Consider the following 23,812-nt stretch of genomic DNA (forward strand, 5'->3'; position numbering starts at 1 on the left):
TATATAGAAAATCATACTGTGGGTGACCTTTTGGATAATTCACAGTATGTCTTCATATCTGTCCCTACTACTCGAGGTCTGGGGAAAAAATGGGGGTATTGCAAATTGGGTTTTCAGACCAATACATTCTAATTGTGGGCTTTTTAATTATTCCCATTAGCATTGTCAGTGCCCAGAACTGTTTCAATTCTGGCACACTGGTTGGGTTCCATCTCTCTTTCCTGGCGATAAGAGACTCTTGATTGTGTGCCAGATACTGCTCAGCGTATGGATTAGTCTGGGTGACTACCTCCACAAAAATCTCAACTTCCAAGAACAGCTGCATATAATCATAGAAACATAGAATGTGACGGCAGATAAGAACCATTCAGCCCATCTAGTCTGCCCAATTTTTAAAAATACTTTCATTAGTCCCTGGCCTTATCTTATAATTAGGATAGCCTTATGCATATCCCACGCATGCTTAAACTCCTTTACTGTGTTAACCTCTACCACTTCAGCTGGAAGGCTATTCCATGCATCCACTACCCTCTCAGTAAAGTAATACTTCCAGATATTATTTCTAAACCTTTGCCCCGCTAATTTAAGACTATGTCCTCTTGTTGTGGTAGTTTTTTTTTTCTTTTAAATATAGTCTCCTCCTTTACTGTGCTGATTCCCTTTATATATTTAAATGTTTCTATCATATCCCCCCTGTCTCGTCTTTCCTCCATGTTAAGTTCCTTTAACCTTTCCTTGTAAGTTGTATCCTGCAATCCATGAACCAGTTTAGTAGCCATTCTCTGAACTCTCTCTAAAGTAGCAATATCCAGGGCCGGCCTTAGGTGTTCAGGCGCCCTGTGCGAGGCAATTTTGTGGCGCCCCCCCCCCCCCCCCCCGCCATCTTTGTTTGACCCCCTCTAGACAATTTCAGGCACATTCACAATCTGTCGCCTGCACCCTCTTCAACAAATCCCTGCCCCCTTTATCAGCCCCCTGACCCACTTTATCACCAGTCTCCTGCCCACTGTTTATCACCAGCCCCCGTCCCCTTATATCACCAGCCCCCTTCCCCTTATATCACTAGCCCCCTGCCCCCCCTTATATCACTAGCCCCCTGCCCCCCTTATATCACTAGCCACCTGCTCACTTCAATTAAACGCAATCGTTTTATATCTATATATATATATATATATATATATATATATATATATATATATATATATATATTCAAATGGAAAGAGTGCACTCGAAGGTCTTCTTAAGGATATAAACAATTTATTTTGCCAAAATTCAAAAGACATACAAGTCGACGTTTCAGTCCTCGTGGGACTTTTTTCAAGACAATGAAAGGCGGAAAAACAGTGATTTAAATATGCATTGCAGGTGATTTGATTGGAGAGTAAGTTATATGAAAGAGAGGCTGTGCAAACGAAAAGTGGTTATTCAACTTTGAAAATAGGGATTAACCCCTTGAGTGCCTGAATAAAAAAAGGCCTAACAGTGAGTGTGGTTACGGCCAAATATCTAATAATCTGCACTCGCAGACATATATTAAAATTCAAGGATAAGAAATAAAAAATGTCGAAGCCACCTTAGAATAACTAAGAGTTTGAAATTCAATTTGAATGTTTTAACAAATTTGTTAAACTAAATTAAACTGTGTTTTATATTTGCTACATTTTTCAACACTAACATAAGGTGGCTGCGTACAGATAGAAATTCCCATTTATCAATTGTTACTTTACCAAAGCTTCAAAATATATTTGAATACCCCACCGGGATACTATGTGTGTATTATATTACGAATTAACGGCCATACTGTCTATAGAGAATAACAGGGGCAACCATCAGCCAACATATTCTAGTTAGATAACAATAATAATAATAATATATGAATATTATATGAATAATGTATAGTAGAAAAAAATCTATAATAGAAAAAAATCTCATGGGTTGATCACCACTTATGGTTTTTCTATAACCTTTAGTACAGATATATCAATTACTTATTATCTTCTTTATCTTTTCGGAATGAAGCAACTGAGTGGGTTGATTTCATTAAGTCCCCCCGGGGACAAAGTTCCTAATGTGAAGATCCAGAAGGCTTCTCTTTGAAGAAGTAGGACATCTCTGTCACCCCCCCTGTTCGGGGCCGGAACATGTTCAATGCCCATAAATTTCAATGTGGGCAGTGTGTGCCCTATTTCCAGGAAATGTTTGGCTATAGGGGTGGTTGCTATGCCGCTAGATAACGCAATCCTGATAGTGGATCTGTGTCCCCTCATGCGCTCCCTGAGGTCATTAGACGTTTTGCCGATATACATGAGTCCACATGGGCAGGTGATACGATATACTACATGTGTAGTGGTACACGTGATCCTTTGCCGTATCTTGTATTCTTTACCTGAGCGAGGGTGGTAGAACGTTTTGCCCGGGGTCATGCTATTGCAAGCCATGCACTTCAGACAACGGTAACAGCCTGGGCTTTGAACAGGCTGCTGCGCCGTGGATATATCTGTATGAACCAGATAATCTCTCAGGTTCCTGTTTCTCCTATAACTAATCATAGGGGTATTATGGAATATCGTCGGTAGTGTTTTATCTTTTTTAAGGACCTCCCAGTTGTGTCTTACTCTCCGGGACATCTCTCCCGATAATGAGTGGAACGTTTGAGGGAAGATCATTCTGTTTTGGTTGTTTTTAATTTTAGGGCCGTCTGTATGATTTTTAAGTGCTTTTGAATATGCACACTCCAGCAGTTGTCTTGGGTATCCACGTTGTGAAAATTTTTCAAACATTTCTTGTACCTGATTTGCTGCTTTTGTAGAATCAGAGTTATTCCTCAGTATTCTCATAAATTGAGATACCGGTAAGGATTTTATAAGGTTGGGTGGATGGTGACTGCTGGCGTGTAATAACGTATTGCGGTCAGTTTCCTTGGCAAATAAAGTATACCCCAGCTTGTTATTCTCTATGAAAATTCGAAGATCCAAGAAGTCAATTTGTTGGTTATTAATTTGATGGGTAAGTCTTACTGGTGAATCCAGTTGATTCAATGACCCTATCATATCATGGAGACTTTGTTCTTCACCTGTCCATATGATGAGCACGTCATCGATGTATCTCAGGTATTTCAGGATATGATGACCATATTTTTGAAGGATGTGTGCCTGTTCATATACATGCATGTATGCATTGGCATACATGGGTGCCATAGGGGCACCCATCGATGTTCCTGATATTTGTATATAAAATGCTTTTTCAAAACGAAAATAATTGAGTGTAAGGCATAGTTCCAATAATTCAAGTATATATTCAATCGGGGGCTCTATTTGTTCTTGGTACTGTGTTAGTACTTGGCGCATCGCCTGAATTCCCTCCTCATGGGGAATTATGGTATATAGACTGCTTACGTCGATGGCTGCTAAATAGACTCCTTGTGGGGGGAGTTCTATAGAGTTTAAGACTTCTATAACTTGCGCCGAGTCTTTGACATAGGTAGGTAGTGACATTACCGTTTTTTTAAATTTTGCGTCTAACCATTTCCCTATGGGTTCTAATAATCCCCCGATCGCCGATACAATCGGACGTCCTGGTGGGCGCTCCAGGTTTTTATGGACCTTGGGCACTGTGTATATGATCGGTCTCCGTGGGTGGGTTTCAAATAAGTACTCATATTCCGTGGTGGTGAGGAAACCTGCTTCTAAGCCCCTTTGCAGTGTCTGTTGGATTACTTTGCTGAATTCACCGGTGGGGTCTATATGTGTGTATTTATAGACTCTGGTATCTTTTAATTGTTTAAGGATTTCTTCCTTATAGTCGTCATATTGTTGGACGACTATTGCGCCTCCCTTGTCCGCTGGGCGTATGGTAATTGACTTATCTTTAGCCAGGCTGTTTAAGGCTTCTCTTTCATCTTTGGATAAATTCGGACGTCTTTGGTTCCGGGTAGTTGTAACCCTCATGGTATCAAATTTTAACATTTGTGAGAACGTTTTTAATGTAGGGTTTAGGTTGGAGGGGTCAAAGGTGCTTCTCATTTTGAATTTTTCACTGTTCTCCTCACTTTGGTGTTGTTGATTAGAATTCTTGAAGAAATCTGCTAAGCGGAGTTTTCTATTAAATTTAAATTGCTCAATTTCCCATTGGAATTTATTAATATTAGCAGTCGGAACAAATGAAAGTCCTTTATTTAGAAGCACAATTTCTGTAGTGGTAAGGTTCCTAGTAGATAGATTAATAATAGGGTTAACTAGCGTCTCCTTGGCGGTCGTCCCCTGTGTCCAGTGCCTTTTCCCTTTCTGTCCCCTCCTGGTGTAATTTTGATGTTTGGAGGGCGCTCTGTGCCTTGGTGGTTCCCACCTGTGGTTTCTCTCACCAGGCCAAGTCCCGGTTCTAAAAAAGACGTATTGTATGATGCTGTGGTATTAGAGTAAGCCCCTTCTCTTTGCGAATCCTTATAATCAGAGTCGGAAGCCGACTCTCCCGAGGTAAAGTCAACAGTGGACGCAATTGGTTTTCTAATTCTGGGCTTATAGGTTCTATATGCGGGTCTGGTGTTGTCTCCTGATAACCACCTGTATACTCTGTGCTCTGAATAATCAGCTTGTACTTTGGTGAGTTTTTCTCTTTTAAACCTGACCAAGTCGTTTTTATATTGTTTCAAATCTTCTGTTAGTTTCTGAATTAATGTATCACAATTGGGTGCTGTAATTGTAGTTGTATGCAATACTTCATAATTTGAAATTTTAAATTTTGTGATTTTTAATTCACGGCCTACCTCCTCGATCACCACCAGCATCAGGTCCAGGGAACACTTGTTTAGTATACCAATCCACTTCCGACACACTTCAGGGTTGTTCCTTCCAATAGTTGGAACGTTTTTAATCCGAAAACCTCTCGGGATTTTTTTCATACGATAATAGTCGGATAAGTAGGTGGCATGAAGTTCGAGGTCAATTTGTCTTTGTTTAAGTTTAAGCAGATTTCTAATGACGTCCCGTGGTTCGGTAGATACTGGCAGGTCCGAGTCCGTTTGCGGCCACAAAATAGCTGCGGCTTCTGCTTCTGTGTATTGCAATACCTCTGCGTGGTCTGCATACGCTCCGGCTCTTGTCAGGAATTCCTCCATAAATCAAATCCTTGAAAACGATATGACTCTCCTGGGTCTGGTGCGTGGATTGAGCCCTGGCTTGACGGGCTCTCCGTAATCAATACAAACTGCAGATGTCCCGCACTCAATGTACCGGTCTTGTGCTTGCCTTGGTGCTGCCTCAGCCTTTAATATATTCAAATGGAAAGAGTGCACTCGAAGGTCTTCTTAAGGATATAAACAATTTATTTTGCCAAAATTCAAAAGACATACAAGTCGACGTTTCAGTCCTCGTGGGACTTTTTTCAAGACAATGAAAGGCGGAAAAACAGTGATTTAAATATGCATTGCAGGTGATTTGATTGGAGAGTAAGTTATATGAAAGAGAGGCTGTGCAAACGAAAAGTGGTTATTCAACTGAATAACCACTTTTCGTTTGCACAGCCTCTCTTTCATATAACTTACTCTCCAATCAAATCACCTGCAATGCATATTTAAATCACTGTTTTTCCGCCTTTCATTGTCTTGAAAAAAGTCCCACGAGGACTGAAACGTCGACTTGTATGTCTTTTGAATTTTGGCAAAATAAATTGTTTATATCCTTAAGAAGACCTTCGAGTGCACTCTTTCCATTTGAATATATTAAAGGCTGAGGCAGCACCAAGGCAAGCACAAGACCGGTACATTGAGTGCGGGACATCTGCAGTTTGTATTGATTACGGAGAGCCCGTCAAGCCAGGGCTCAATCCACGCACCAGACCCAGGAGAGTCATATCGTTTTCAAGGATTTGATTTATGGAGGAATTCCTGACAAGAGCCGGAGCGTATGCAGACCACGCAGAGGTATTGCAATACACAGAAGCAGAAGCCGCAGCTATTTTGTGGCCGCAAACGGACTCGGACCTGCCAGTATCTACCGAACCACGGGACGTCATTAGAAATCTGCTTAAACTTAAACAAAGACAAATTGACCTCGAACTTCATGCCACCTACTTATCCGACTATTATCGTATGAAAAAAATCCCGAGAGGTTTTCGGATTAAAAACGTTCCAACTATTGGAAGGAACAACCCTGAAGTGTGTCGGAAGTGGATTGGTATACTAAACAAGTGTTCCCTGGACCTGATGCTGGTGGTGATCGAGGAGGTAGGCCGTGAATTAAAAATCACAAAATTTAAAATTTCAAATTATGAAGTATTGCATACAACTACAATTACAGCACCCAATTGTGATACATTAATTCAGAAACTAACAGAAGATTTGAAACAATATAAAAACGACTTGGTCAGGTTTAAAAGAGAAAAACTCACCAAAGTACAAGCTGATTATTCAGAGCACAGAGTATACAGGTGGTTATCAGGAGACAACACCAGACCCGCATATAGAACCTATAAGCCCAGAATTAGAAAACCAATTGCGTCCACTGTTGACTTTACCTCGGGAGAGTCGGCTTCCGACTCTGATTATAAGGATTCGCAAAGAGAAGGGGCTTACTCTAATACCACAGCATCATACAATACGTCTTTTTTAGAACCGGGACTTGGCCTGGTGAGAGAAACCACAGGTGGGAACCACCAAGGCACAGAGCGCCCTCCAAACATCAAAATTACACCAGGAGGGGACAGAAAGGGAAAAGGCACTGGACACAGGGGACGACCGCCAAGGAGACGCTAGTTAACCCTATTATTAATCTATCTACTAGGAACCTTACCACTACAGAAATTGTGCTTCTAAATAAAGGACTTTCATTTGTTCCGACTGCTAATATTAATAAATTCCAATGGGAAATTGAGCAATTTAAATTTAATAGAAAACTCCGCTTAGCAGATTTCTTCAAGAATTCTAATCAACAACACCAAAGTGAGGAGAACAGTGAAAAATTCAAAATGAGAAGCACCTTTGACCCCTCCAACCTAAACCCTACATTAAAAACGTTCTCACAAATGTTAAAATTTGATACCATGAGGGTTACAACTACCCGGAACCAAAGACGTCCGAATTTATCCAAAGATGAAAGAGAAGCCTTAAACAGCCTGGCTAAAGATAAGTCAATTACCATACGCCCAGCGGACAAGGGAGGCGCAATAGTCGTCCAACAATATGACGACTATAAGGAAGAAATCCTTAAACAATTAAAAGATACCAGAGTCTATAAATACACACATATAGACCCCACCGGTGAATTCAGCAAAGTAATCCAACAGACACTGCAAAGGGGCTTAGAAGCAGGTTTCCTCACCACCACGGAATATGAGTACTTATTTGAAACCCACCCACGGAGACCGATCATATACACAGTGCCCAAGGTCCATAAAAACCTGGAGCGCCCACCAGGACGTCCGATTGTATCGGCGATCGGGGGATTATTAGAACCCATAGGGAAATGGTTAGACGCAAAATTTAAAAAACCGGTAATGTCACTACCTACCTATGTCAAAGACTCGGCGCAAGTTATAGAAGTCTTAAACTCTATAGAACTCCCCCCACAAGGAGTCTATTTAGCAGCCATCGACGTAAGCAGTCTATATACCATAATTCCCCATGAGGAGGGAATTCAGGCGATGCGCCAAGTACTAACACAGTACCAAGAACAAATAGAGCCCCCGATTGAATATATACTTGAATTATTGGAACTATGCCTTACACTCAATTATTTTCGTTTTGAAAAAGCATTTTATATACAAATATCAGGAACATCGATGGGTGCCCCTATGGCACCCATGTATGCCAATGCATACATGCATGTATATGAACAGGCACACATCCTTCAAAAATATGGTCATCATATCCTGAAATACCTGAGATACATCGATGACGTGCTCATCATATGGACAGGTGAAGAACAAAGTCTCCATGATATGATAGGGTCATTGAATCAACTGGATTCACCAGTAAGACTTACCCATCAAATTAATAACCAACAAATTGACTTCTTGGATCTTCGAATTTTCATAGAGAATAACAAGCTGGGGTATACTTTATTTGCCAAGGAAACTGACCGCAATACGTTATTACACGCCAGCAGTCACCATCCACCCAACCTTATAAAATCCTTACCGGTATCTCAATTTATGAGAATACTGAGGAATAACTCTGATTCTACAAAAGCAGCAAATCAGGTACAAGAAATGTTTGAAAAATTTTCACAACGTGGATACCCAAGACAACTGCTGGAGTGTGCATATTCAAAAGCACTTAAAAATCATACAGACGGCCCTAAAATTAAAAACAACCAAAACAGAATGATCTTCCCTCAAACGTTCCACTCATTATCGGGAGAGATGTCCCGGAGAGTAAGACACAACTGGGAGGTCCTTAAAAAAGATAAAACACTACCGACGATATTCCATAATACCCCTATGATTAGTTATAGGAGAAACAGGAACCTGAGAGATTATCTGGTTCATACAGATATATCCACGGCGCAGCAGCCTGTTCAAAGCCCAGGCTGTTACCGTTGTCTGAAGTGCATGGCTTGCAATAGCATGACCCCGGGCAAAACGTTCTACCACCCTCGCTCAGGTAAAGAATACAAGATACGGCAAAGGATCACGTGTACCACTACACATGTAGTATATCGTATCACCTGCCCATGTGGACTCATGTATATCGGCAAAACGTCTAATGACCTCAGGGAGCGCATGAGGGGACACAGATCCACTATCAGGATTGCGTTATCTAGCGGCATAGCAACCACCCCTATAGCCAAACATTTCCTGGAAATAGGGCACACACTGCCCACATTGAAATTTATGGGCATTGAACATGTTCCGGCCCCGAACAGGGGGGGTGACAGAGATGTCCTACTTCTTCAAAGAGAAGCCTTCTGGATCTTCACATTAGGAACTTTGTCCCCGGGGGGACTTAATGAAATCAACCCACTCAGTTGCTTCATTCCGAAAAGATAAAGAAGATAATAAGTAATTGATATATCTGTACTAAAGGTTATAGAAAAACCATAAGTGGTGATCAACCCATGAGATTTTTTTCTATTATAGATTTTTTTCTACTATACATTATTCATATAATATTCATATATTATTATTATTATTGTTATCTAACTAGAATATGTTGGCTGATGGTTGCCCCTGTTATTCTCTATAGACAGTATGGCCGTTAATTCGTAATATAATACACACATAGTATCCCGGTGGGGTATTCAAATATATTTTGAAGCTTTGGTAAAGTAACAATTGATAAATGGGAATTTCTATCTGTACGCAGCCACCTTATGTTAGTGTTGAAAAATGTAGCAAATATAAAACACAGTTTAATTTAGTTTAACAAATTTGTTAAAACATTCAAATTGAATTTCAAACTCTTAGTTATTCTAAGGTGGCTTCGACATTTTTTATTTCTTATCCTTGAATTTTAATATATGTCTGCGAGTGCAGATTATTAGATATTTGGCCGTAACCACACTCACTGTTAGGCCTTTTTTTATTCAGGCACTCAAGGGGTTAATCCCTATTTTCAAAGTTGAATAACCACTTTTCGTTTGCACAGCCTCTCTTTCATATAACTTACTCTCCAATCAAATCACCTGCAATGCATATTTAAATCACTGTTTTTCCGCCTTTCATTGTCTTGAAAAAAGTCCCACGAGGACTGAAACGTCGACTTGTATGTCTTTTGAATTTTGGCAAAATAAATTGTTTATATCCTTAAGAAGACCTTCGAGTGCACTCTTTCCATTTGAATATATTAAAGGCTGAGGCAGCACCAAGGCAAGCACAAGACCGGTACATTGAGTGCGGGACATCTGCAGTTTATATATATATATATATATATATATAAAGCAATAAGGACAAGCACTTACATTAAAGGCTTCTGCTCCCTGGATCCAGCTGTCAGTATTTCCTACTCTGCCTGACGTTGCGACTGAAGAGCACCTGCCGCCCTGACACCCACTGAGCGGATCCTTCAGACGTCGGTCCCCCACGCTTCTCCTGCATTCCAATTTAGGCCGGTTTGTCAGTGACTGACTGCGAGCTGTGTTGGCCACCTGGCCGCACTGCTCACACACCCCAAAGGCCAGCCCTGGTTACAGTCACACAAAAAAGCAGACAGTCAGGCACAGTTACAATCAGGTACAGTCTCACACACAGACAGTCATACACAGAGTACAGTCTCACACACACAGGCAGACAGTCAGACACTGCTACAGACAGTCACACAAAGAGTACAGTCTCACACACACAGGCAGACAGTCACACACCGAGTACAGTCACACACACACACACACACACACACACACACAGGCAGACAGTCAGACACTGTTACAGATACTCATGCACAGAGTACAGTCTCACACACACAGGCAGACAGTCACACACAGAGTACAGTCACACACACACACAGAGTACAGTCTCTCTCACACACACACACACACAGGCATACAGACAGACACTACTACAGACAGTCACACACAGAGTACAGTCACACACACACACACAGAGTACAGTCTCTCTCACACACACACAGGCATACAGACAGACATTCACACACAGAGTACAGTCTCACACACACACACACACAGACACTGTTACAGTCAAACACAGAGTACAGCTTCACACGCACACACACTACAGTCACACACACAGTTACCTGGAAGGGAGGAGTGGAAGCAGGGATTCTTCTCTCTGCAGCAAGTACTTGGAGCTCCAGTTAGCTGCAAGCTCCGCCCCGGTTGCTTTTTAGCCCCACCTCCTCCATGCGGTAAGCTCCGCCCCCGCCGTCCGGTAAGCCGCGCCCCTTTACTTTCATAGTCCCCGGTGGGAAATTATGAACTCTCCAACTGGGGACTTGCTTCAGCTCCCCCTGCACTCACCCAGCCATGTGCGAGCTGTGCCGGCCACATGGCGCCCCCTGCTCCATGGCGCCCTGTGCGGCCGCACAGCTCGCACACCCCTAAGGCCGGCCCTGGCAATATCCTTCTGAAGATACGGTCTCCAGTACTGCGTACAATACTCCAAGTGAGGTCTCACCAGTGTTCTGTACAATGGCATGAGCACTTCCCTCTTTCTACTGCTAATACCTCTCCCTATACAACCAAACATTCTGCTAGCATTTCCTTCCTATTACATTGTCTGCCTTTAAGTCATCAGAAATAATCACCCTTAAATCCCTTTCCTCAGATGCTGAGGTTAGGACTCTATCAAATATTCTGTACTGTGCCCTTTGGTTTTTACGTCCAAGATGCATTATTTTGCATTTATCCACATTAAATGTCAGTTGCCACAACTCTGACCATTTTTCTAGTTTACCTAAATCATTTGCCATTTGGCTTATCCCTCCTGGAACATCAACCCTGTCACATATCTTCGTATCATCAGCAAAAAGACATACCTTACCATCAAGACGTTCTGCAATATCACTAATAAAAATATTAAAGAGAATGGGTCCAAGTACAGATCCCTGAGGTACCCCACTGGTGACATGACCATGCTTCTAATATACTTCATTGACTACAACCCTCTGTTGCCTATCACTCAGCCACTGCCTTACTCATTCAACAATATTGGAATCCAAACTTAAAGATTGCAGTTTATTGATAGCCTTCTATGTGCAACAATGTCAAAAGCCTTACTGAAATCTAGGTAAGCAATGTCTAGTGCCCCACCCTGATCTATTATTTTAGTTACCTAATCAAAAAAATCAATAAGATTAGTTTGGCATGATCTCCCTGAAGTAAACCCATGTTGTCTCTGATCTTGAAATCCAGCATATTATAACCAGACAGGTCAGCCTGTATGCCAGGATTGGCAATGAACTCTGGGATGTCTGGTGAAAAATTAATAGGGGGTACCCAGTCATCTGCGCCATGTTCAGCATTAGGGGAATCAGGTATTTCTCCTGATGGTCCTGCAGTATCTAGCACAAAGTCCCTGTCCCCTGCATCACTCTCGGAGGCAGTGTCAGTCGCCTCTGAGTCGACCGCTAACATGGCATAAGCCTCCTCTGCACTATACTTCCTAAGCATTTTGGATTAAGGGAATAAACTTTAACTAAATAACTAAACTTTCATTTTTTTTTTACTTTTTATTTATTTTTTATTTTTTATCAGCTTATAACTAAATTCCCCAATTCCCACTAAATTCAGCCCACATCAACTAACTAAATCCCTTAGGGTTACTAAAAAATCTAATTTAACCCCTGAGAGTAAAAAAAAACAAAAAAATCACAGTAAAGTACTGTTATCTGTATTTTGATCACTGCTGCCAGTGATCAATCAGCAGGGAAAATGTATTTTTTGTTTTAAAAGAACATGGTAAATGGGATTTGGAAACTCTTCAAACAAATTAATTCACTTCAGGGACACAATGTAACAACGATCCATCTCTCTACACTTCAAAAACCCACAAGAGGTGGAGGGAAGCGGATCTGATATCCCAGCAGCATTGTGACAACGTGGGCTGGGACATCGCAATTTGCTGTTGGTGGTCTGCCCCTGACTCACAGGCACCTAGCAACAGCGTTAAACCCGCGGTCGCCAGCACCGCAGCGATCTAGGGTTAATTTGAGCGCATGACGGACTGGGTCCGGCATTAAGTGCTTCCCCAGCATGACGGACCCGGTCCTATAACGGCTTAGAGTCCTATTTACTTATATATTGCAAAAACCAAAAAGGTTATGGTGGGGAGAAAATTGTGATTGAAAACCCCTTCCACCTTAAGTCTGTGTGACTGGTGTGCAGATTTTTGTTTAACATTGTGTTAAATGTTAAACATAAATCTGCACACCAGTCAAGCCATAAGACTTGCTTTTCCCATAGAAATCACAAATTTGCAGTGATATTACTACCGCAAGAAGTTCTGGGTGGCCCTAACATTAACTATATATACAGTTGTGGATGAATTGTTTTGACTTTTTTACCGTTATTTTCTTTACAAAAAAATAATAATAATAAAACACTATTTGAAAAGATTAGGGTTCAAGTTAGGATTAGGGCCAGCAAGACAATCCATTTACTGAAATCCCCTGCCTGTGGGGCCAGTATTTATAATGATAAGGGGCATGTGCCAATGCTAGCACTAAGCTGGACTGTCAGGTAAGGCGTCCAGATCCTGCATACTATATTTTGCCTCATTCATAATCTCTAATAAATAGTGGCTCAGGCAGCATTTATGATTACATATAGTACTTTTAACATTAAAATGTTCTTATTGGTTTTTACATTCAGGACACCCCTCAATAGAAAAGCATTGAGGATCCTACTGTGCATGCATGGCAATTGGCAATAGGATTCTCTTCATAGAGATGCATTAAGGTATTTCTCTATGGAGAGACTTGACTGCGTTTGACATCATCATGATGTCAAACAAAGAAAACTTCACACGTTTTTACATGGAAATGCCTCTAAACGCAGTGCGATTAACAGTCACTAGAGGCACACTGATTGACAAACATAAACACCACTTTTTCTCATAAATGGCAATGGTTATACTTGTCACCATACAAAGAGAGCACCAAGGCACCAAAACCACTATATTAAGCTGCAATAGTATTGGTGCTCAGGGTGCCCCTTTAACTAAAACAAGAAAAAAACAAAAGATAATTTTTTTAGGGCATAAATTGCCTTTTCTTGCCCTAAATTGCTGATACCTATAAGTGGTAATTTGCTACATGCTAACAGCGTAGAGGACTTTGTGTGGGGCAATACATACACGTTACCTAAATGCACTGCCGCAAATCAGAATGAACTGATATACTGCATCGGTCAGTAATAACCAAAGAGACTGTCGGACACAAAGCGAGTACTCAAAATGGAGATTTCATTCACAAAATGCGTGGGTGACAAGGTCCTTTTTAAGTACATATTAAACCTCTATACAATTTCCTAATTAAGTGAGCAGCAATTGTACAGATTAAATATAGATGTCAAAAGGATGCACGCACACAACCTGGTGCAGTAACAAGGCCTAGTGTGCCGCACTCAGACACCGAGTAAGAAAATGGACATGTAGATCTCTACTGAGGTGGCCATATTTACTGCCAGCTCTGCACAAATGGCATAGATGAGAAGCTAAACACTAAACCTAAAATATATTTGAAATTATACATTTACAAAAAGTTTTAAGAAATATGAATTATTTATTATGAAAGATGAATAAAAAATAAAAATAACAATCATTGGGATTTAAAAATAAACAAAATAAACAACACGATGCAGTTTCTGACCAATCAGAGCACTTTAGAACTCATGACATAGAACTTGGCTCATGCACCTGCCACTTAACTTCAAACCTTTTGAGAGAGATTTTGATTGGTGACAGTTGGCAAAAATTTTATTCGACAATTCGTGGATTAAAACCATCAAACTCAAACATGGATGGTAAGAAGACAAAGAAGAGGACCGCTGAAGACGTAGAGAGCAGAGGAAGAACACAACAAAAAGAAGACAACAAGGACAGTGACATCAGGAAAGAGCTACAGGTGAAGAAAAGGAAGAAAGAAGAACCTAAAGATGAAGAAGGAAAACAACGCGCGAGTGAAGAGGAAATTAATGGAGAAATCAGCAACTCTCCAGAAGATCCAGGTCCATCTTTGGATTCATCTCTTTCGCTGGAGAGATTTACATTCCACCGACTGCTTGGCAAGGGTGGCTACGGAAAGGTACGCAATTTGTGAAATATCCATTTACACAGCAGATATATTTTTTACAAAAGAAACTGAATTTTTAGGGGTGATGTAACACATTATTGATTAATATAATTCTCAATAATTGGTTATAGGATGTACACCCTTATCAAATCATTTAAAGATTTATATTCAAAAGCTTAAACATGTGATTTGTCTCTGATTGTGGTCACTTAGTTTCATCTATTGCTGGTTTTAACTTGAAAATATATTAATATATTCTGTTTGCTCCCCTGTAAGATTGAACTTTATGTCAATTTATTTTAGCATCAATGAGAAAATTTATTGAAAAATTAGATTCAGAGATAGGTTATAAAACCTATTCTGTTGTTTAGATAGGGTTAGGTGAGTAATACGGGCATAACTCTGTGTAACGTTACAAATTAGACTAGCACTGGTATAATTAAGACCAGACCTGCCCCCTTTCTTTCATTTATTGTTTGTTTTTTGTTACACATTTTTATTTTAGATAATTTTTTCATCCATTATTACTTAGTATAAATCCTTTAACCATTTTTCTAATAAAATTGTATTTAAAATATCTTCTATTTAAGAATGATTTTTTAATCGGTTGTAATCTCAGTGAAACCTGCCTCCCCCCACTTTTCAAGTGGGAGGTCCCACCTTCCCATTTTGTCTCTACTTTATTTTAAGATTAGTTCTATGGGCAGTGCACAGTATTAAAAACCAAACAAGGTTATTATTATTATTATTATTATTATTGGCATTTATATAGCACCAACTAATTCTGCATCACTTTACAATATTATGAAAGGGGGGAAATGTACAATAAATGAGACAATTACACAGTAACACAGGAACAATAGGTAGATGAGGGTTAATTCCCTAAACAGTATGTAATGGGAAGAATTATAAAAATTAGCTTAAAGTAGGCCTTCACCCATTTTAACCCAAATAATATTGCCTTCTCAATTGACATCAACATACTCTTTGGTGAATAAATTCCATATTTCTTACATGTTCCTCTGTTGGATATTTAATTGTCATTTAGTTAGTAGTACTGGAAATTGATAGTGTTTGTTGTGATTTTTCACTGTAATTATGGCCAGTTTAATCCACTCCAACTGTCACTACAATTGCTACTTCCTGGTCACATGACCTGATAGGAATGATGGACATTCTCAAAGATACAGTAGGATAGCGAGAGAGATACATTTCTACTAAATGTCAATGGAAACTGTATCACAGTCTATTGTTATGAAAACTGAATCATTTCTACTTAAGAAAACATTTACTATGCTTATGTTTTATGGATTGAATAAATAGAAGTGCAATAGAGGATATTTTCACATTTTGAAGATTTAATAAAGCTTTATAGAGTATACTTCCTTACATACTACAATACACAGGAAGTTACTGTGTTAATTATGTGATTGTACAATGGGTCACCCAGCTAATACTGTATCATTTGTAACATTTGGGTCTCTGTTAAGAACCAATGCACTGGATTCTCTTTTTGTTTGTGCTATTGTTTGTGCTGATATTTGTATTTTTGCTGTGTATTTTCTAAAGCTGATGTGCGCTACTATAATAAAAATATTCTGTTCAATTACAGCAATATTCTCCGTGTGTGGTAAAAAAAATAATATATATATACACACTCAAAGTAGTGCACTCACTGGTCTTCTTAATTTGCAAACTTTATTCACCAATGTTCGGTAACTTTACCATACCATCAAAGTTTCGGTCCTCATCCGGACTAGGACTGAAACGTTGATGATACTGTAAAGTTACTGAACATTGGTGTTGTGGACAAAAATATTAACCCAATTTATGTTAGTAAAATGCCTATTTACTCAGCATAACTACAATCAGCATTATTCAACTTTATATGTGATTTACCTAAAATGGCCACTAGGGAGTTTCCCCTTGACATCGACTAACACCCTTATTAACAAGATGGCGCTGGAATCTGGGGGAGACCTCCAATTATTGATGTATTATTCCATGTTATCTCTGACAATGCATATGATGTAATTTTGCTTTATAAGGGGCATGCCGTCCCCTCAGAATAAACATTCCTCAAGTTTTTCATTAACCCGAAACCTGTGTCTGTGTCTGGAGCGTGCACGCATTACTTCTTAATTTGGCAGGGGGCAGATACGCAAGATAATTAATTGGTGAATAAATCAATCAATTGGTGAATAAAGTTTGCAAATTAAGATGACCAGTAAGTGCCCTTCTATGAGTGTATGTATTGTTAAAAGGCTGGAGGAGCACCTTAGCAAGTAAAGAGTGAGTGGATTTGTGAGTGGTCTGACATCATATTCTGGCTCCCGGCATCACTAAGCAGCGCTAGGTTGCTGCGCAATAGAAGCTGCCGCCCACCTCATGGGGGGGCCCAAAGGTGGCCAGCCGGCCAGCTCTTGGGTCCCCCAGAACATAAGGCAGTGCCGCCCATAAGGCAGTGCCTCGCGGTGAATACACCGCTGGGCACCCTAGCAGTGATCTATGGTAGCATGCCCACAGAGAGGGCTCAGCGTGCCATCTGTGGCACGCCTGCCATAGGTTCGCCATCGCTGCTATAAATTATAAGTGGTGCCAATGGTTTAGATATACCATTAGAATGCTAAACACTGTGAATGAATATGCTTTTATCACAATCTATCTGATACATTAGCTTCAATCAGCCATATCTGGTACAGACTTCAGTATATAAACAGGGCAGGGATTGGATTTGTGCACAGCTACTCTGGTGTGTTTTTGATCAAGTTAGGTGTAATGAGATCATAGGGCATATTAAAGATAGTTTAAAGGAGAAAGGCTAAAAAACAAAATAGTAATGTATTTTACAAGATAAGTCTGTAATATAATAACGACACCGTAGGTTTCTTAAAGGGAAACTATAGTGCCAGGAAATCAAAGTTGTTTTCCTGGCACCATAGCTTCCCCCTGCCTCACAGCCCTCACCCCCGTGCTGCAGAAGGAGTTAAAGCCCTGTCGGCGCTGGTTTGGGTTTGCCTCTGCTCCTCCCCTGCTGACGTCATCCGGCAGGGAAGACCTAATATGCGTATGCACGGCAATGGCCATGTTTGCATTAGTATTTCTACCATAGGGGGTTTAACATGACACTGGATGTCCTCATGCATAGCGTGTGGGCGTCCAGCGTCAGTTAGGCGACCAAATGTCACCTAATAACCCGGAAGTCCCTCTAGTGGCTGTTTGGTAGAAAACCACTAGAGTTGGAGTTTACCCTCAAAGGTAATTATCGTAGTTTATTAAAGACTGCAATAATTACCTTTGCAGGGTCAAGGAGCCTTGAACTATGCACCCAAATCACTTCAATGAGCTGAACTGGTCAGGGTGCCCATAGTGTCCTTTAAGGTAAATATAGCTTGCTACATTTAAAACATTTGTGTCAGTTTTCCTTTAAATACATCATGCTAATAGATATGTTATCACACAAGGATTGACACAACATTCTGAAAGCCTTTTTATTTATGTGTCATTCAGGTCTTCCTGGCATCGGATAAAACAACGAAGAAGGTGGTGGCTTTGAAAATAGTGAGAAAGAAAGACCTTCTCACTGAAGCCTCCGAGAGGACACTCACTGAACGTCGAGTGCTGGAGATGGCAGCCGGAAGTCCTTACCTAACCAAAGCCTATGGAGCGTTTCAGATCCCGGTAATTCCTTAATGGTGATAAAACAACTTTCCATAAACAAACCAACCAGCAATATATCTGCAGATATTTGCTTTAAATTTTCTGTGGCAAATTAGTTTCTAACCAATATATACAAAAGAAAAAAAGTTACTTGTGCACTATGCCTACTATAAACTCACCTGCCACGTTAAGGCAAACCTCTTAGGTGAATAATCCTACACTAAAAATTCACCTTCCTGTCTTCAGCTAACAGGTAAAAATCTCTAATGAGATAAAGAAGGGTATTTTTGAGTGATACTAAAAAGCCTCCAGTTATTTAAATGTCCACAGGGATTTGGGATAGTGAGCAAGTAACTATTTTGCTTTGTTTTATATTGTATGTATTGGGGCTGATGTGTACCATAGTCACTGCTGCTGCCAGGAGTAGTGGGCGTTTAAGCACAGGACTTGATTTTGTATAGTTTCTAACCCATACCTAGCTCGTTCACTAACTCCATCCAGATTAAGAAAGATTAGCAACTCATAATTAGAAAGAGTAATTTTTGCATTATCCATTAGGCTACATATGGAATGCTCAAATTTGTACTTATTTTGTGTTATTTGCATATTTCACATGGCTATATTTTAAACATTTCTTTCAAAGTTTGCAATATTAATTGTGTTTGTGCTATGTATTTTGTTAACTTGATGTGAATAGCAGTTACAGTACTAGAGAGATGCTCAGTCCCTTAAGCACTAAAAGTGCTGAACTCTCAAGTGCAGTGTCAGAGGGATTGCTAGATTCCTGGCACCAGTGACACTAATAAAAGTGGCAAAGGAATGTTCCATCTCTCAGGAACAAAGAGAATCAGCACACTCAACCCTAGGAGTCGTTGCAGAGGGTTCTCATGTCAGTTTCAATGCAGAGGATCATGTTTGTGCTGGCAAGAACAAAAATTATGTTTCAATGCGCCAATCTCAACTTGATGCCAAAACGCTATAATTTTGTATTTGCCAACATTCTGAACTCTTGCACTTTGTTTGAAGTTTCGATATTTCAAAACTTAGGTGAAGAATTGAATTTCCGATATTTCAAGGCTAACGGGAAGCAAAAAATTATTGCGAATTTGCCTATTCAGGAGTGATCAGTGGTATCACCAAATTTACTCTTAGAAAACATCTAGTGTCAGTTTTGGGTTACATTCTGATTTATCTGTTATTTTTTTTTTAAATATATATATATTCCAATCTTAATAGGTTTTAAGGATTATAAATCAAGGCATTCATGTTTCCGCATGTTTTTTTTTTTTCTTCTCAAAATGGCATAAACACAGTAATCAAAGGCACTCCATTACAGTTGGTTCCTTAAACAGACCATCGTTTTTTTTTTTCACAGCTCTAGGATTTAGATTGCCATAGAAAAAATAATTGCAAAGTACGAGAAATTATGTTTTAACAAGTTTTCTGTTTGGTGTTTAAGTGTTTGTGTTGTGAAGTATATCCCATTGTATTTTATTGTCAACCAGACCCATCTATGCTACGTGTTGGAGTATCTGCATGGTGGTGATCTTGACAGCTTCCTGAAAAGAAACCTCAGACTGGAACCTTGCATTGCAATGTAAGTCTTAAAAGACAATGCTTAAAATGGAGACCGGACGATGAGAGGGGAAATATGGGTCAGAGCAATGAGAAGATTTAACAGGAAGAAATATGACAAGGGCTGAGGAAAGAGTCACATTTAAAGATTTTTTTTTGGAAAAGAGGGTCGGTAAAGGAACCCTGAAGTTTCAAATAAAATACTAATAGTTTGAATAATGACCAAATCACCCAACATAAACATTCACAGATTAAAAATATCATTAAAGTTTTTGGAACAATGTTAAATAATGTTTTTCTATTAAAAGAACAGAAGTACAATTCTCAACATCGAGCCACTGTATATATTGACAGGAGGATTGGAAAGGAATTAATTTGGGTGGGAGTGAAAGGAGACAGTTATCAATAAACAATATACAGCTGCCCACCACCACGTTTTCTACTATTAGCATTGTTTGGTAGACACTGGTGAATGCCATAGATAAAGAATTTAGAAAAATTAGGAACATCAGTGAGTCTGAAACATATATACATACAATAAATATACTCTGAATATAAATATTCTACAAAATGCTAACTCAGTATGAACCCATGTTTGCGTGATGATGTAGAAAGGTGTGGGCACATACACCTAGTGTTGCTAAGAAACAAGCATACAATGTATAACAAAGAGTGTCGGGGTATAAAAACAACGACATATAAACAAGGAGGAAAGGGTAGAAAGAGTGAAGTCTTGTTACTAAAGTATCTCAGCTAAAGCATATCTGTACATGAGTCCAATCGATCATCAAATGTAGAAGCCGAGAATCGACAAATAGGAGGAGATGCAGGAGATAGAGGACTGTGGCTGTGTGTGACTGAAGTGTCTAAAGGTAAACAGTGAAATCACAGTGTGTGCTGCATGCAACCAGTGATCAACATGTGAAATTAGAGCAAGTATGCCGGTGTGTGAGTTCCTACAGTGATAGACAATACAGAGTGAGATAGACAAGCTGGTGAAGAAAAAAACCTGTAATTAGAGGCAGATCAAAGATATAGATATACCGAGGAGCTCAAAATAGACAAAAACCTACTGCAACTGGTGCTAAATAGACTCATAACATATAATACTGATTTTACACATAACACTAGGCAACAATATGAACATCAGATAAGCACAAGACATTTTGCATACAACCGAACATGTAAGAGCTATGTAAATAGATGGAAAATGGTCACAATGAGTAATAGCAAATATAAAGGAAGCTAGTCAATAAAAGGGATAAGAAGATGCCTGCTATGTGTGGTATAGATGTCCTAACAAGGTATACACGTGTTATACAGAGAAATATTATTGAAGTTTGCAATAGAAACATATTTGATAATAAAAAGTATTCACACCAGTAATACTAGAAAAAGTATATGTGACAGTAAGAAAAGTGAATAATGTAGGCAGGAGAGAGCTCTGATTTTATATATATATAAATTATTACAGTGGATTTTCCCTAGGTCAGCTCATTTAGGAAGATCTCATTTTAAGAAGTAAGTTAATTTTATAGTTAATTTTATACTTTGTTGATTAATATTTGAATTCTTGTTTCTTAGATTCCTCGCTGCGGAGATTGCGTGTGGACTCCAATATCTCCACCAACACGACATTGTGCATCGGTAAACACATCTTCGTTAAGCGATATATTTATAAGCTTGCTCTCTCTACACTGTGCGGTCCTTTTTTTATCCATATTGTTTAGCTACATTTTTACCTTTCTCTCAGGTGAGTTAAGATTTTTTGCTCTCACACTTCACCTGTAAGAGGGCATTTTACAAACCGTTTCAACTTAACACTAAGAAGAGGCTTTTTACTTACGTTTGAGAAAAACATGTACTCGTGTTGGGCAGAGCAGAAAAAAGGAAGGGCAGGATAAGAAAGAAAGAAGCAGAATGGTCATTTCTAGTCCACCTGATTAAGAGAAATGTAGAAAACTGCATTAATTAAAACTTAATTACAAAATCCTTTTTTAAATTGTCTCCTAAATTCAGGTATAAGCAGCCTGTTTCATTTCTCTGTGAATTGATGGGGCATTATTTCATTGATTGGCTATAGCTCATAAATAGATTTGTACATACTTCCAGTATTTTACTATTAGTAAGCCATGTAAACGACCTGTTTCATGACAGATCTTCAATAAACTATAAATCGTATGATATTTCTCTCTACAGAGACATAAAGCCAAGGAACATCATGCTGGATGAAGTGGGTCACATCAGGATAGGCGACTTTGGACTGGCGCTGGAGATGCACGGCAAGAAGAAAGCAAAGGGTTACGCAGGCACTGTAGATTATATGGCTCCAGAGGTAGGATTGACCATGGCTACTGTTTGGGTTTGAGGCTACATGAATTGATCATATTACACCTCACCAAGAGCAACAATCACTCTATAGCTAAACAGATCTTTATAGCTATGAAGATGAAGAACTAGAATTCAACATTTCTATCAATGCTCATGTTATTCTCCTTTGTAATAAGGTATTATGGTTGATATTATAATAAGCATGGGTTAACATCTTTATTTATTATACATACATAAAAAAGGTGGAGCTTTCAAATGTTCAGGCAATGTTCTTTTAGATAAATTTATCTTTCTGCGGCACCGGTGTTCTGTGTCTGCTGCCTTCCACGCGGTCACGTGACCCCGTCCTCAGGCCTGAGACAGAACACCGGTGCCGCAGAAAGATAAATTAATCTAAAAGAACATTGCCTGAACATTTGAAAGCTCCACCTTTTTTATGTATGTATAATTATGTTTTAAGTGGTGTAGGGGATACCACTTTTTAGGTGTCTGAGCACTTTTATTCACCTCCACATTGTGCATATACCAAGTTGTATTCTTTATTTATTATGGCTGATGGCAATAGTGCTTGGCTTGGTCTTGGTCAAACTTTAAAGACATTTTTTTTAAATTGAAAAACACCTTCAGTGATTGTCTATACTTTCCCAACCAGTCATATTGCTCCGAATCATTGCACATTTGTAGTGAAATATATATTTTTTATAAGTTGCCTATTTTAATAAGCAGACGATGAGAACAGCATGATATTTGACAGTAATACCTTCTTTCCTGTAAGGAAACACTTGACTAATCATTTCTGAAATTATGTTGGCAGATGCGGAAAGGAAGAAAATACAATGCTGCAGTAGATTGGTGGGCCTATGGTCTAATCCTTCATAAACTGGCCAAGAGAGCATTTCCAAAAAATCCAAATGCTGCCCAAACAATGCTTCATGACACCACAGACCACCCTGAGTGTCAAAGAAAACAGGTCAAAGATCTCGTGAAAAAGGTGTGTATGATCCGGCAGTCTAGATTAATGTCCTGAAAAAGATAACAATTCTATGAAAAACTTACTCTTTGCACAGCTAAAAAAAAAGAACATATATTTATAGAAAACTATTAACAAAGAGTGACACGGAATGGCCATAAATGACAATGGTGTCTATATATGGTAATATCGAAAAAAAAAAGATAAAAGATATATTAATTCAGTCAAATGCTTATAGCTCATACCAGCAGTCCATAGCTGGAAAGATTCCTTAAAGTCGTATAAGACAGGATAATATTTAAGGAGGGGATTTCAGGGAATGAAATATATACACAACTAAACAATCAAGAAGAACACAGTGATAAAATGACTAAAACTAGAGAGAATCGGGAACTGATGCTGGGTTAGGTAGTGTCTCCTATTGAGAGCAGGAGAACCTTAAACACTGCATTCAACATATGAAGTCGAGTGGAGATAAAAGCGAGTGTACTAGTAATAATCTTGCACCTTTGATTCTTAGAATGTCCCTTTAACCTTGTGATACTGCATACAGATTTACAGATATCTATATTGTGTTTGCATGTGTTTTAGTAAATAAA

The sequence above is a fragment of the Pelobates fuscus genome, chromosome 2, assembly GCF_036172605.1.
Source record: "Pelobates fuscus isolate aPelFus1 chromosome 2, aPelFus1.pri, whole genome shotgun sequence".
NCBI classification, from domain to species: domain Eukaryota; kingdom Metazoa; phylum Chordata; class Amphibia; order Anura; family Pelobatidae; genus Pelobates; species Pelobates fuscus.